The following is a 16,596-nucleotide window of genomic DNA, read 5'->3' as shown; positions in this document are numbered from 1 at the left end:
AAGCGTTAAAGCAGAATACTATTCTGTGATCTTATCTTTGCAAGTGAAACAGTGCATGTCCAGTGACGAACGAAAAGAGTGCATGTGTTTTGGGGAGACAGGTGGGGTCTTTTGGATAGATAAGAAACAAGATAATTTTCTCCCTTATCTTTTATTTAAATTCATATCCACAACAAGGACCACTAGATCTTACGCAGAATTCGAAAGTATGTTTCAGACCGTGAAGGGGCAGTAAAGTCAGTTCAGTCTCTTGAAATTTGACCTAAAGTATTGCTGAAAGGACCTTTTATATGCTAAATATCGAAAACGTACAATTCTACCACAAAAATATATCACAATCTTCCTGTGTTGTCATGGCCACATCTACTTAAATAATTGGTTGCTGCAATGAGATTTTTATTGAGGTTGATTTTGAAACTAGTAGCTACCGCACTCACCTCTGATGCTGCGGTGGAAACTTCAAATGCCACAGCTTGTGGTTCCCTTGCTTTACTTCCGGCAACCCTATGCTGTACCCTTTTTACTAGTGCACTTTCACCTCGATAAATCAATGGCAGTTCCCAAAGGAGATGCCTGTGATGTAGCCTCATTTTCTCTCTCAGAGCACCTGGTGTTGGATGAATTATGCTTGTCATAATGACTGCTGTAGTAGGCTAGTAGCAGTGTCTTTTACTGTTTAGTACCTTGACAAGGTGATTGAACGGAGATTCTATGGCTACTTACTAATGTTGTTTGCTCGAGCAAAAGATTAACGGAAAGCTGAAATCAAAGGATGTGACGAATCGGTGAGCGCTCGTTCTCGGATAAGAAAAACCCAGTTCTTGTTTCTTATGTTGAATGGTTAAAGCAATTCTTGTGAAGTTTGTGAACATGGTGCAACCCTTTTGGAGCTTCAATGGAGTCCTCTTGTTGATTGATCAGGAACAGAACATTGTAGTTCACTCATGCATGTAATCCCATGAGTGGCCAATCTTTTTTCTTCACGTTGTTAAATTACAATCGCCCATTTTTCTCCGGTCATATTATTTTTGTCTCATGATAGTTCATCAACTTGCTTCGAGTCACTGTCTTCTTGGTTGTCTGGTAAGAAGAAAGAAATGGGTAAAATGCTTTAGGAAAATATCATCAAATCAAAAGATGGACCACTGAATTCAAGAGCACCACTCTTTGTCGTATCATTTTTATCATGTACTATATCTCTATTATAAAACAAACAAATGCATTGCAAAGTGTGCAGATATTTAATTTCCTGAAGTAGATGCCTGGATGTGTCTGTGGATACAGTACAAAAAGGTTGGATATTTTTTTTTTTTTTTTTGAGTTATTGGTTTTTTTTATTATTATTTTATTTTAAATCAGTTTATATATATATCTCAATTAATTCCAGTATTTTTAAGATTTGTGAAACTCGAACTAGTAATCTTAGGGTAATAAATTTAGGACTTTACCAATAAATTTTTTGTTTATCCTTACAATTATGGTATATGACATGTTTAGAAATATGAGAAAAATTATTTTTTAAATTATTTTTTATTTAAAAATATATTAAAATAATATATTTTTTATTTTTTTTATATTTTATTTTTAATATTATCACGAAATAAAAACCTAAAAAAATTACCCGTATGGGATCCCTGTGCAAGAAGGTATCTGCTGCCTAAAGTTCCTAATGTTGTATGGGCCAAGTTCATTCTTCAACAAATATTGTATGCTGTTTCTGGTTTATAGACAATACTAGCTTTTTGGCTCACATGCATTACGCCGCGGGTCGTTTTTTTTTTTTTTTTTCTCAACATTAAAAAATGTTTAAGCCATTAGAAAGTCAAAAATTTGGTTTATAATAATGGAAACACTTTCAGAATATTTAATAGATGATATAATTTTTAATAAAATATTGAAATAATAATATATTATATTGACTTATGTTAATAATGATTAACCTATGAAACTCGTGATCTAGGATGTGAGATTGTAATAAAAACATGGAACCCGCATCAAAAAAAATTAAAAAACCTTACAATGAACTAAATATCAAAGATCGAAAACGAAAAAAATCAAATAGAAAAAATAGAACAAAAATAAAGTGACCTGAGTAAACTTATATAGGTGGTTGGAGCAACGTTACATGTAAGACTATTTTTTTCCAGGTGTAAGAAGAACAAAGTTAAAGCAATGCTAGGATTTTTAAAGAAGTATAAGAAATTCAAGACTCAGGTCATTGAATCGATTGTATTTAATAAGTTCAGTCAAAATATTTTGATATTTTAATATCAAAAATAATTTTTTAAAAATAAAAAATATTATTTTAATGTATTTTCGAGTGAAAAACACTTTAAAAAGTAACCACAACTACACTACCAAACAAACTTAATATTTTTATAAAAATTTTAATGAACAACTTATTTATACACCAAATCTTTTATAAAATAAAAAAATTTATTTCAAATTCAATAATTTTTCTATTGAAGTTAGTATCTTAGAAGATAAAAATTAGGTTTATTGGATTGAGTTTGGATATATATATTATTAGAAATATACTAAAAAGGGATTAGCCTTTCACTGTAGCAATCCACAGTGAAAGGCTGAAATGTCTTCTTCTTCTTCTTCTTTTTTTTGGCTTTTTACTTTGTTTTTCTTTTTTCTCTTTTTTCTTTCTTTTTTTAAGCTGTATTTTTTTTAATGAATGTTTTTTTTTTTTAATGTCAAATTTTTTTTTCTATTTAATTATCAAATTTTTATGATATAGGTTTTCGGTTTGATGGGTTAATCCGGTTTTTTTTTTTTTCTGGTTTTTCTTTTTAATTAATTTTTTCGAGTGCAGTCCATAGTGAAATGCTTAACTGTCTTTTATTTTTTTGCTTGCTTTGCTTTTTTAAGCTGTTTTTTTTTTTCTTTTGTTTTTTTTTTATTTTTTTAAGCTGTTTTGTTTTCTTTGTTTTTTTTTAATGAATATTTTTTTTGTTTAATTTTTTTTTATTAATGTTAAATTTTTTTTATTTAGTTATCAAAATTTCATTACATGGGTCCTGGGTTCGACACGTTAACCCAAATTTTTTTTCTGGTTTTTCTTTTTAATTATTTTTTTTGTTTAATTTAGTTTGTTAATGTTAAATTTTCTCTATTTAGTTATCAAACTTTCATAACACGGATTTCGGGTTTGGCGGGTTAACCTAGCTAATTCTGGGTTAACCCGTAATTTTTTTTTCCTATTCAGTTATCAAACTTTCATGGCACGAATCTCAGATTTGACGGGTTAACTTGGTTTAAAGGGTTAACCCAGTTAATTCGGATTTTTTTTCTTTTTCTTCATTAGTTTTTTTCTTCATGCAGGCTTTTCTTTCTTTGTTTTTTTTTTTTAAAATTAATTTTTTTTTGTTTAGTATTTTTGTTTTTTTTTTTGTTTTTGTTTTTTTTTTAATTATTTTTTTTAATTTAGTTTGTTAATATTAAGTTTTTTTCTATTTAGTTATCAAACTTTCATGACACGAATTCCAGGTTTGACGGATTAACCTGGTTTGACGGGTTAATTCAGTTAATTCAGATTTTTTTTTCTTTTTCTTCATGTAGTTTTTTTTCTTTTTAATTAATCTTTTTTTTGTTCATTTTAGTTTATTAATGTTAATTTTTTTTTTAATTTAGTTATCATACTCTCATGACACGAATCTTAGGTTTGACGAGTTAACCTGATTTGGTGGGCCAATCCAGTTGATTCATATTTTTTTTTCTTTTTTTTATTAGTTTTTTCTTCCAATTTCATCTTTAAATATTCTAATTAACTATAACTAAAAGACATCAATCTTTTTTTCTTTCAATTTTATGACACGAATCCCAGGTTTGACGGGTTAAATCAGTTGATTAAGATTTTTTTCTTCTTTTTCTTAAGTAGTTTTTTTTCTTTCAATTTTATCTTTTAATATCGATTTGATTAAGAATTAAACTTTATGATTTGTTTTGTTTATTGGTCATTAAATTATTGTGATCTCATGAGGGGATTTTATTGTACCCCTCCTTGCAAAGCACTATTCATCGAAGTAATACTTTGCTTTATTGTTTTTTACTTTCCAATTAATAATTTTTTTTATTCTATAATATTAATTTTTTATTCTTTTTAATTATCACATTTTTATAACAAAATCTTGCAACCAGACTCATATCAAAGGCTCCAGGTTTTGATGTTGCAACCAAACTCACTTAAACTTGGATCATGCAAGTTTAATATTATTATTAATATTATAAATATAACTTTTGGATCAGGAGTAACAGATAGACCCAATGCTCTTAGGTATAACTTTGTAAAAAAACCTAACACACTTAAATTTTAACTTTTTTTAAATATTTTTTATATAAAAAAATTGACCCGCAGCGTAGCGCGGGCCATGTTACTAGTAGAACTCTAAAACGCGTAGGGAAAGCACTGTAGCTGTCCCCACGCCTCTTATGCATCAGTGAATGAAAGCTTTTTTTTTTTTTTCACGCCTCACTTTACTCATTATTATATTATATTATTTAACTGTCTTATTTTTTTTCATTTTTTAATTTTTTTTTTGTTTTTTTAATGAATTTTTTTTGTTTGATTTAGTTTGTTGATGTTAAATTTTCTTTCTATTTAATTATTAGACTTTCATAACATGTATCCTAGCTTGACGGGTTAACTTGGTTTGATGGGTTAACCCAGTTAACTTTAGGTAAACCCGTTAATTTTTTTTATTTATTTAGTTTTCAAACTTTCATGATACGAATTCCAGATTTGACGGGTTAATCCAATTAATTCAGTTAATTCATATTTTTTTTTTTCTTTTTCTTCATTAGTTTTTTTTTTCTGTTGGTTTTTTTTCTTTTTAATCAATCTATTTAATTATCACACTTATATGACATGACCTTGCAGCCAGACCTACATCCAAGACTACTGGATCTGTTATTGTAGTCACCCCCACTTAAACTTGGGTCATGCAAGTTTAATGTTATTATTAATATTATAAATATTACTCTTAGGTCAAGTGTTGCAGCCAAACCCAAGATTCTTGGGTATAGCTTTGCAGAAAGACCTAACACTTTTAAATATTAATTTTTTATATATATTTTTTATACAAAAAAAATTGACCCGCGGCACTGTAGCAGCTTTGGTTTTTTTTTTTCTTTTTTCCTGTAGTAGTTTTTTTTCACTGTAGCTTTTTTTTTTCTTTTGTTTCTTTTTTTTTTATCCAAAATTGACTTCTTTGTCTTTGTTTTTTTCTATTTTTTTATTTTTTTTTCAAAATTATCTTTCCTAATTTTTTTAAATATTGAGCTGGTTGAAAATTTAACCATGTAGTTTTTTTTTCTTTTAAAACATTGTGAATTGCTATAATATTCTCATACATTGTTTTTTTTTTATGATTTATTTATTCTTTTTTTTTCAAAATGGTCTTTGTAGACTTTATTTTTTTCTATATTAAGTTGGTTGAGAATTTAGCTTTATAATTTTTTTTTAAAATAATATGGATTGCTACAGTGTTTCCCCTACATAGTTTTTGTTTTGCTACAGTGTTTCCCCACATATTTTAAAAAAAAAAATTATATTTATCGAATTTATATTTTTAATGTTGAGCTAAATAATAATCTAACTTTAGCTTTCCCCACATGTTTTTTTTTATTTGTTTTTCTTTTTTCCAAAATTGTCAATTTTTACATATATTTTTTTTTAGAATTATTTTTTGTTGATTTTATTTTTTTACTATTGAGCTGGTTGAAATTTAGTTTTTTTGTTTATTTTTTTTAAAACACTGTAGCTTTCCCCACGTGTTTTTTTTTTTTCCGCTTTTGTTTCCTTTTTTTTACATGTTTTGTTTTTCATATATTTTACCCAAAATTGAATTTTTAAAAAAATAATAATAATCTTAGTCGTTTTTTTTTTATATTGATCTAGTTGAAAACTTAGCTTTGCAGCTTTTTTTTTTTTTTTTTTAAAAATGGATTACTACAATATTAGCTGTTTTTTTCTTTTTAATGATTTTTTTTTTGTTTTATTTAGTTTGTTAATATTAAATTTTTTTTTATTTAGTTATCAAATTTTCATGATACGGATCTCGGGTTTGATGGGTTGACCTGATTTGACGAGTTATTTTTTTCATTTAGTTTAGTTTGTTAAAGTTAATTTTCTTTCTATTTAATTATCAGACTTTCATACCTTTATGACACGTATCCTGGGCTTGATGGGTTAACTTGGTTTGAGGGGTTAACCCAAATAATTCAGGGTAAACCCGTCATTTTTTTTTTTTCTATTTAGTTATTAAATTTTTATGACGCGAATCACAGGTTTTACGGGATAACCTGGTTTGAAGGGTTAACCCAATTAATTCATTTTTTTTCTTTTTCTTCATTAGTTTTTTCCTTCATGTTTGATTTTTTTCTTTTTTTTTAATTAGTTTATTTAATTATCACACTTTTATGACACGACCTTATAGTTAAACCCACATCCAATATTCTTGAGTCCGGTGTTGCAGTCAGGCTCACTTAAACTTAAATCATGCAAGTTTAATTTTATTATTAATATTATATATATTACTTTTTAAGTCAGGCGTTGCAGCCAAACCCAAGATTCTTGGGTTATGACCTTGTAAAAAAACCCAAGATTTTTAATTTTTTTTTCATATTTTTATATATAAAAAAATGACCCGCGGCATGGCGCGGGTCATGTGTCTAGTGTGTGTGTGTCTATATATATATATATTCTGTTGAAAGTGATTATTTTTATGCCCCAAAAAGTTTAATTTCTAGCTCCGTTTGTTTTTTGTCCGTTTCAATTGTAAAGGGCCTGACCCTGTGGATTAAGAAAAGGTCCAATATGGATTGACTAAAGGCCTCGATTAAACACTAGGGCAAGTAGCCCAACTGATTTGATCAGAGAATCAGGGTATTGAATATATCAAACTAGGACCAACCTAATATATGTAATAAGCCCACGCCAAGATTTCAATGTCCTATTGCCAATTATTCATTATTAACAAAATCTAAAGCCTGAGGGTAAAATACTTTAATATTTTTTACTATTTATTCTTTCACAATTTACAATTTACTATGAATTATAATATATATATTAAAAATTTTAATTTAATCCTCATACCTTTTTTGGTATGATTAGGCCATATAGATGATGACATGAGAAGAATTTGCATGGGACACTAATGTAAAGTTTCAGAAAAGATAATCAACCAAAACAAAACAAAATGAGCATTCATCTATATTTAATAAATCAATTCTATTTATTTCAATAATAAAACTTATTTTAAAAAATAAACTTAATAAAGAATAATAAATAAAAAGAACTTAGGTAGCCCAATTAAACAAAAAGAAATGATAAAACCAAGTTCATAAAAAGCATAAAAAAAAAAAAACAGAGCTCAATCTTCAATTTAATAAATATTGAAGGATGAAATAAAAAAAAATTAGCTTAAAAAAAATGACAAAAAGAACTAAAGCAATCCTAGGCTAACCTCATAAAGTTAGATTAACTTTTAGAGTTTACAACCTGTGAAATCTTAGACACGGGCTTAACCAAGCTCAAATTCAAATTCAAATCAATTAAATATTGAATAATTGAATCATGTAAAAAAAAAATATTGCTTTTGAAAATCTTACAAAGCAAAAAGTTTTTTTAAAGAATGAGAATAAAATCTATTACGAAAAAAATTTATGGAGGGTGGGATAAAAAAAAAACATAACTCTAAATATTATCTTAGATCACAAAAATAGCAATAAAAAGAATAAGGATTAAATTTGACAAAACAAAAATTTGAGTGAGGATGAAATCGAAAGAAAAATCTAACACACTGAATTATTTTTTAAAAAAAATTATAACTAAAAGAATAGAGACTAAATAAAAAAGAAATAGAAGTTTAGGGGCTGACTTGAAAAATTAAGTGGTAAGGCGTAAACACTGAGAAAAAGAAAGGAAAGAAAGAAGAAGGGAAAGAAAAGGTGTTGTTGGTGTCAAACCGGACCTCTTATCGGTACACACACCATAAATCTAAGAAGAATATATTAAGATAAGCTAAAGCAACCTCAAAATGATCTTTTTGGCCATTGCAATCAATTGTTCACACTATTCAAAGACAATTGGGAGATTGGCGCGTTGATCCGTGCACAACACATGTCAACCCTTTTCTTATTTTTTTTTTAATTATTAAAATACTCAAATGACCCCACCCCAACCAATTAATTAAAAAAAATAAAATGCATGTTACTTTTTTAAAAAATATATTCTAAGAGTAAATGTTATCTTATTATATATTTTAATTGAAAATACAAAACTAGCTTGAGTAGAAGTTCAAAAACTGATATATTTTAAAGGTATAGTTGTAAATTCACCATCCAATCATAGCACAAAATACTCATCCTACCCCTAATTAATTTTATAACACCAAAATTTTTTAAGGAAAAGACTAATTTACCATTAAACACATGGAAAAAAGCTTTTTTTGTTTTAGTCAAGAAAAGAATTATTTCTTGAGAAATATTTTGTTTTTCATTTATTGTTTTTTAAATATAAAAATTCAATAACTAGTAGTCAAAGTCATAACACAAAACCCAGATTATGAGTTGATGTTCTTCGCTTGGATATATTAGAATTAATAAAAATATTTTATTTAAAAAATAAATTAAAATAATATTATTTTGTTTTTTTTATAAAAAATTACTATTTGTATTTGTAGTAGTAATTGATTTTCACTAAGAAAATATATAAAAAATTATTATTTTTTTTAAATTTATTTTTAATACTATTATATAAAAATAATTTAAAAACACAAAAAAAATAAAAATAAAATTTAAATTTTTTTAAAAATATTTTTCAACTTCATTTTGAAATAGATCCTTTGACTATGTTAATTTTTTTTAACACCTAACTCTAGCTAAGAAAGAGTACCGGATCTAAGATTAATCTACTAGGCGGTACAAGTTTAATCAATACTTAACTTTTGAAAGTTCTGTAAAAAATACAACGGTGTCATTTTTACAAACAATTTTTTTTTTTTTTGTATTTTAAAAATTCGATCTGGTCCCCTTCTCTTAATTACCACACTGACACTCACTCTCCGACTTCTTCCCACAGAATACCATCACCATGAAAAGAAGACGAAAAAGAAGCAAACCCCATCTCCTTCTGTAACTTACCAGACCCTTCTCAGCTTTTGTCCAAAAAAATCTACAACAAATATGTGTTACGTAGGGAAAGCAACAAAGATCTTCATCTTCATTGTAACTGTACTTGTTATTCTCGGTCTTGTCTTCGGATTTGAACTCTTACGCCACCGCCTTCACAAATCACACAAATGCTCCGATGAAGACGATGATTGTCACCCTCCACAATTGACCTTCCCTAATCCTACCACAAGTGGACCTTCTGGGCTGACCCCACCTAGCACAGCGGGCATCTCCCAGTCCAGTCCACCACCACCACCACCACCACCACCACCTCCTCCTACCCAACCGGACATTGGCACTAACCTACCTCCACCACCACCACCTCCTCCTACCCCACCGGACATTGGCACTAACCTACCTCCACCACCACCACCACCACCTTCTCCTCTTCTGCTGTCACCGCCGCCTCCTACTGTGCCTGCTGTAACTGGGGCGCCACCTCCTTCTAATAATCCGCCGAGTAGTACTGTGTTAGTGACTCCAGGTCCTGTTCATGCTTAGCTTAGCTGGACCTTTTGTGTTATTGTTTTTTTTTTTCTTTATTGTATTTTTTTTTAAATATTTTGTGGATAAATTTTTTTATGGGTTTGTACAGGGGATGGTTCGTTGGGTTGTGGATTGTATTGTCGGATTTCGAGCATTAGTGAATTTTTTTCCTCCCTTGATTTTTATTTTAATTTCTTTAACATGGTAGATGAATTAATTTGAAGGTTTTTAACCGAAAACAAGATGTTGGTATTATATTTATATAAAAAAAAGGTGACGGCTATTAAGAACAACATTATAAATTTATTCGATAATTATTCTGATAATAATGGCAAAATGAGTCAAATTAATGTTTTAAAAGTTGTGAAAGGTTTAGAAGAAAAAAAAAAAAAAGAGATAAGAACTACCATGACAGGTGGTCTCCATTGATATTTTTTTTGACGATCTTGTGCTCAGGTTACTATTATATGAATGCCCAGGAATCTGAAACATAAAAAATTGACAGCGTTTCAAAAATAATTTTAAAAACTTTTAATTTTTTTGAGTAAAAAAACAATTTGCAGATTTTGTTTTTTGAGTTCGTCAGTTTCAAGTTCTGGGCACTGCAAAAGTTGGGAGAACAGGAAAGTCAATGATTTCTCAGAGAATTAATTATGGAGCTATAGCCTTATCAACATGAGCAGACAGCTTCTCATGTCGTACAGACAATCACATCACATAGACGTACGGAAGGGCCATTTCATTGGGTAATGTGCTTGATTTTTTGGAGGACTAGTGGGAAAGAGAGTGGTTTCCAGATATGATGGCCATTTCATTCGGCCCCGCATTTGGATAAATTACGCCACTAGCAAGAAAAATATAATTAAATACTGAAATATCATACATTTTAAAGATATTATGGTTCATAAATATTGCATTATAAAAATATTATGGCTCACAATCCTGATATATGATTCAATAACGTGATTCAAAACTACAATATTTTCAAGAAAATCATTTTAAAAATTTAGCTATGGTAAGGTTTTAGATTATTTTCGTATTTTAAACCTGAAAATGTGTATAATTTTTTTTTTTGTTAATTTAAGATTTTATTTACTTTATAATTTTAGAGAGTTAAATATTTATAATTTTATTAAAATTTGGATCGACTTTTATTTATACAGGAACTATACACATAATTTTGTCCAACTTAAAATAACCCGCAAACAATCATAATAATCACAATCAACAAATACTAACTAAACTCAATATATTATTATATTCTGTAATAACAAGTAATCACAAGAATGTAGAAAAAAAAAAACATTTATACATGCAAAATGAATATAAAATAATTCAATAATATAATATTCAAGTAAACATAACTTATCTATTTATTTAGGTCTACGTTATCTACTATATGATCTGGGCTCATTAGCAGCACAACCGGATCTAGCACCTACCAGAGTGATTTCATCATTTACCACGATATCATTAAGGGTTAACCTCTCTCTAAAGATTTCAAGTCTAGTGCGGCAAACATTTAACCACCTGGATGCTATAGTGTGAACTTCGCTTTCTTCATTAGTTTTATAAATAAAGGATATGGTTTCTTAACTCTCCCGTAGAAAAAAAGCCAACCTAATATTAATAAAATATTAATGTTAAATTAAAAGATAAATATATAAAACTTATGAAGGTTTAACACATATTAATCATAAAAAACCTTTATTATTTACGTGATGTTGAATCCATTGAACATTTTTCTCATACTATATATATCCAAGTGGAGGAATCTACTCGGGATTCAGATTTATGATTTGTTGTGTTATATTCATGTACCAAATCATATACTCCTCATCAATAATCACATGATGCATATATGTAAATATAACATTCCTCTGTACATCTCACTATGATACATAAGCACTATAACAACCTACCTAATCGTAATCATTATTTTTACCTCTACGAGTAATGACGTGCAATGCATTACTTATATTGATATCGATTGGAATGTGTTATTTGTAACCGAACTGTCGTATTATATGATCCAAAAAATGTAGCTCGACCATCTCAAAACATATCGGCGAAACCACTATTATCCTTGTTGCTACCCAATTTTTGACCCATGTTTTTTATATATTTTAAAAAAAATCCAAAAATAGAGAAAAAACAAAGAAAATCCAAAAAATATGTTTTTTAATATATTTTCGTCATTTTAGCATTTTCAACGTCGTCTAAAAAGAATTTAATTTCTCAAAAGATTTTCAAACGCGTTCGACTTTTCACGCGTCGTTTTTAAAATCATTGATTTTCCTCATCGAGTCGACGTTGATATTGCTCGTTTTCAAAAAATACAAAAAAACAAGAAAAATCAAATTTTACAAAAAAAAAGAGAAAATTAAAGGACCAATTTTGAGGCCGAAACAATATTTTTGCCTAAGGGAATTTTGAATTTTGAAAGGAGGGGCAACCTAAGAATTTTTTTCTCTTCACCCAAAACTAGCCGTTGCCCTGACCCAAGACCATTATTTAATCCCTCTCTTTCGGCTAAAATGATGAACTCAGCCCCCACCCATGGTCTTCTTTTCCTTGTTTCCCGCCGACATGGTGGCCCTCCTCATAATGAAAAAAACCCCTATTTCTTCTCATCCCCAGTTGGGCAAAGGGCAGGGGATTGAAGCCATTTTTTCGGGTCCCGGCAGTAATGGGCAGGCCACAGTCCCCAGTCCCTTTGGGATTTTCTTCTTCTCCCCTGCACCCGAAGGAGAGAGGGTGATTTTTCCATTTTTTTTTCTTCTTTCAGCCGGAGACCCATACACTGTCTCCTCTCCCTCTTATCAACACAGAGCCGTACTCTCACTGAAGACCCACCAGAACCACAAAAGCCAGCAGCTCCATCTTCTCCCCATTTTCCAACACTGTAGCCGGGTCCCCCTTCCATTTTCGATTTTCAGCTCTTCATTCTCCCCACTCTCGGCTGATTCCACCATCTTCCCCTCTTCCCCGTTTAATTTTTTTTTACCCCAAACCAGCCGGATTTCAGCCTCCTTCCCAGCCGAAACAAAAAAAAAAGACCCCTAGCATTTGATTTTTCCACACGGGCTAAACAGCCCCCCCAAAAGCCCCCCAGAATTATTTTTTCTTCCTTCAGTCGCTCTCCCCTGGCCGGCTCTCTTCCTCCCGTTCCCCCAGCCAATCGCTGATTTGCTCTCCTCCATTCGGCCCCCAGCAGCAGCGCCGTCCTTCTCCTCTCCCTCAATCGGTTGCCAGCCTTTTCACCGGCACCACAGCAGCACCTTCGATCCCACCCCTTGGGCATACGATATGCTACCTGAATTAGAGAAGAAGAAGACGCCGAAAGAACCGATCTGCAGAGAATCAGATCAAAGAGAAGCAGATCTGTAACGGAAAGAAAAAAAAATTAAAACGAACTGCTGTTTGTGAGTTTTTGCTCTTGTTGCAAGTGGCGGTGACCTTCACCGCCGGCGAGGAAAGGAAGAGGAGAAGGAGCCGTTCCAGCCCCTCTGTTTTTTTAGGTTTTCCATCGACGGCGCGTGAACCCACGCGCCGCCACTATCCCATCACTGTTCCGGGTCCCAGAAGTCCTTCCCTGCAACTTTTTGGAGTTTTAGGGACTATTGTGTAAATGTTGAATTAATTAATGTAATTTTTATTTATTTGTTTTAATTTTGAATTTTTATTTGTATTTGTATTTATATTGTGATGTAAAAGAAAAAAATAATAATAAAAAGAGATGTGTGCTTGTTTGTATTTTTATTTATGTTGTTAAATTGTAAAAATAAAAGGACAAAAAGAATTAATTGTTAATTTAAATATGGTTAAATATCTTAAGGACAAATAAAATCAAGTTGTATTTTCCCACGAAAATGTAAGAATAAGTTTTTACATATATTCGGGGATTCAATAACTGATTTATTCAAGCCTTAGAATTTAATTAATATTTTAAATTTTCTTAAATATGGTTAAATATCTCAAGGACAAATAAAATCAAGTTGTATTTTCCACGAAACTGTAAGAACAAGTTTTTACATATATTCGGGGATTTAATAACTGATTTATTCAAGTCTTAGAATTTAATTAATATTTTAAATTTTCAAATCACATCAGAACACGAAGCAGCTTACCTCAGGTAGGGTGTGTTAGGGGTGCTAATACCTTCCCTAACCACAACCAGTCCCTTACCCGCGATCTCTGACAAGACCAGTACATCAGGTTTCCTAGTAGCCCTCAATAAATTACTAGGTGGCGACTCCCACGAACAAATTCAAAGCAAAACCCAACAAACGAATAAAAATCGCCAGCTGATGCCGCGCGCCGGATGGATTTTTTGGGGTGCGACAGGATGGCGACTCCACTGGGGAAGGTATTGTTTTCAACTTTATCGGACTAAGCTTTGTGTTTTGATGTGTTCAAGTTTTTTTTTTTATATACTTTGTTCTATTTTTGTTTTATCTATGCATTTTGTAGAATTATCTCATGCATCACATAATTAATTTTTTTAAAAGCACACACAAGCTTTAGGTTAGGTGGGGGACTAGCAGCTTACCTTACGACTTGAGTCAAGGTTTAAGTTTGTGTAAACCCCAACTCTTTGTTGAGTGCTTAGACTGGTAGTAGTTGGACACGTGCCAACCAATTACCTGTTGGGCTCCTATATTGCCTTTACGAAGGCGATCACTAGGACAACAAGAGACCCTTTTAGAGCCAAGTAGCAAACCTACCCTGTCTCACGTAAAATGAATAGAACCTATTTTTAGGATGTGTGTGTTATTGTTTTGCATCCGAGCAAACCCTTCTTGAAGCATCTTGAACTCAAGACTTGTGGGTGACACAATGGCCGTCACTCAGAAATTTTTCATTGTAGAGTTTGGGCAAAAATCACGATTCTTGTTCCATCATACAAGAGTTACGACCATATTGTCACCCCTCGAAGGGTGAGTTCGTCATATAGATTACATATTCATACATTTATCATGCATGTACCGGGTTGAAAAATAGGTTCCCCCACACAAGCTGTGCTGCAAGTGATTGGAGAAAGGATGGAAATGAAGAAGATGTCAGATAGAGGCTCAGATTGAGTTTGAGAGCATCAAAGGTGAAGTAGCTGGACTCAGATCTGCTCGAACAAGTGTTGAGCATCAAATGAAAAGAAAGTGTCTGCACAGTCTTCTGTGGGAACACTATTTGTTCACGTCCAATTGAAGTTGTATCTCTCCTTTTCAGTCATGAACAACAGCAACGACGCCTTCAGTCATCAGCTAATGACAACTCTGATTCTTGTCTAGTTGCATTGTTAAGTGTTCATTGCCTCCACATCATCTAATGAAACCAAACGACTACTAGCCTCCTGTTCATGGTGCATCAGTCTGTTTTGAAGTTACCCTAATTATGAGCTCAATTCCAGTTCAGCAGCACAAGATGGTATGAAAAACCATGATTGAACATTGAACTTCAATGTGGCAGAGCTCTCTCTACAAAAATCAATTTATGGCTCTGCAAATTGGGAATGCAAGAGGGAATTTATAAGTTGCATATGCTACAAATATTTCTCTCATCAGTTTCAGCACGGAGACATCTTAGTACATTAAAGATCCAGACCTGGTCTGAAAAATACGAGCAGACTTCAAACTTCAACGTAGTAGAGCTCTTTCGGCAGGAATCTGTTTGTAGATCCGCAAATGGGAAATCCAAGAAGGAATACAGTAGTTTCAGATCAGCTATGATTTTCCTCCAACAATGTCGGCATTAAAACTCAAAAGTAGAGAGAAGAGACATGCCTAGACTAAAAAAACATGAAGAATACTGAAACTTCAACAGAGCAGGACTTCCTCTATAGGTGTTTGTTTGCTGCACTGTCAGTGAGAAATCGAAGAGGGGACAAAGGAGTTTTAGATTCATCAGGTGCTCTTCCAATAGAGGCAATGTCGATTCCACACGTCGGTAGTGGTGATACTACAAGTTTCTATGCGCTGCCAAGATTACCAAGTTGTTGGAAAGTTTTCTAACAATCCTCAACCCACCACAACAACATTGGAAGATTGAAGGATGCTGTGAGGATTTGCCGAAGAATTGAACAAGCTATGAAAAGAGGAAAGATTGAAGGATTTGCCATGGATTCCAGAACAATGATGAGAGGTGAATTAAGAGATGACTTCGACGGTGTGAACCCTTAATTATGTGGTATAGCCAGGTCTCACGGTAGCATCAATTGCTCAAATGTCTTTGCCAAGATGGGACATTCCTTTGCCGTTTAAGTTTGTCGACCAGCATTTGCCAGATTCCAGAATTTTGCTTGACTCCGACAAATCCCATGCAACCACCAATTTCTAGGTGGTATAATCCAGATAACAGATGTGATGTCATGGTGGGGTCCTCGGCCATTTTAGTTAAACAGATGCAAGAGTTTCAAGAGTCGAGATCAATTTGCGAAAGATGATGTCATCAATCATTTTCAGAATGACCAGTGATCGGAATTGCTCGACAAAACATAGATATTGCTAGAGAAGCTGATCCAAGGAGGAGTTAAACTGTCAATCATATTGTTATGGAATTCTGCAGTTGTTTTGGGATCACATCTCATCCTTCAACGAAACATGCCTTGCTTTTGTCTCTTTGTTGTTTTGAAATCAACAGATGTTTAGCATTTTATTTTGACAAAATATTTTGATCAAACTCCAACATGCAATAAAGGCTAATCAATCCTGAAGATTAAAAGTGTTTTGATTGCAAAAATGATTCGATTCTTGTTTGAAATGACATAAGGTGACCAAACCAATTTTTGAGCTCACGCACAAGTTTGAACCACACATTATATAGCTAAGTTTTAGCAATATGCATAATGACATGTAGTGGATTCGGTAGTTATGGACCCGTGAATCATTGACTCTTACAAGTCCAAATCATTACACTAGATGAGGTCAAAAT

This window comes from Populus alba, chromosome 17 (assembly GCF_005239225.2).
Source record: "Populus alba chromosome 17, ASM523922v2, whole genome shotgun sequence".
NCBI lineage: Eukaryota > Viridiplantae > Streptophyta > Magnoliopsida > Malpighiales > Salicaceae > Populus > Populus alba.
This window is presented reverse-complemented; position numbering follows the sequence as displayed.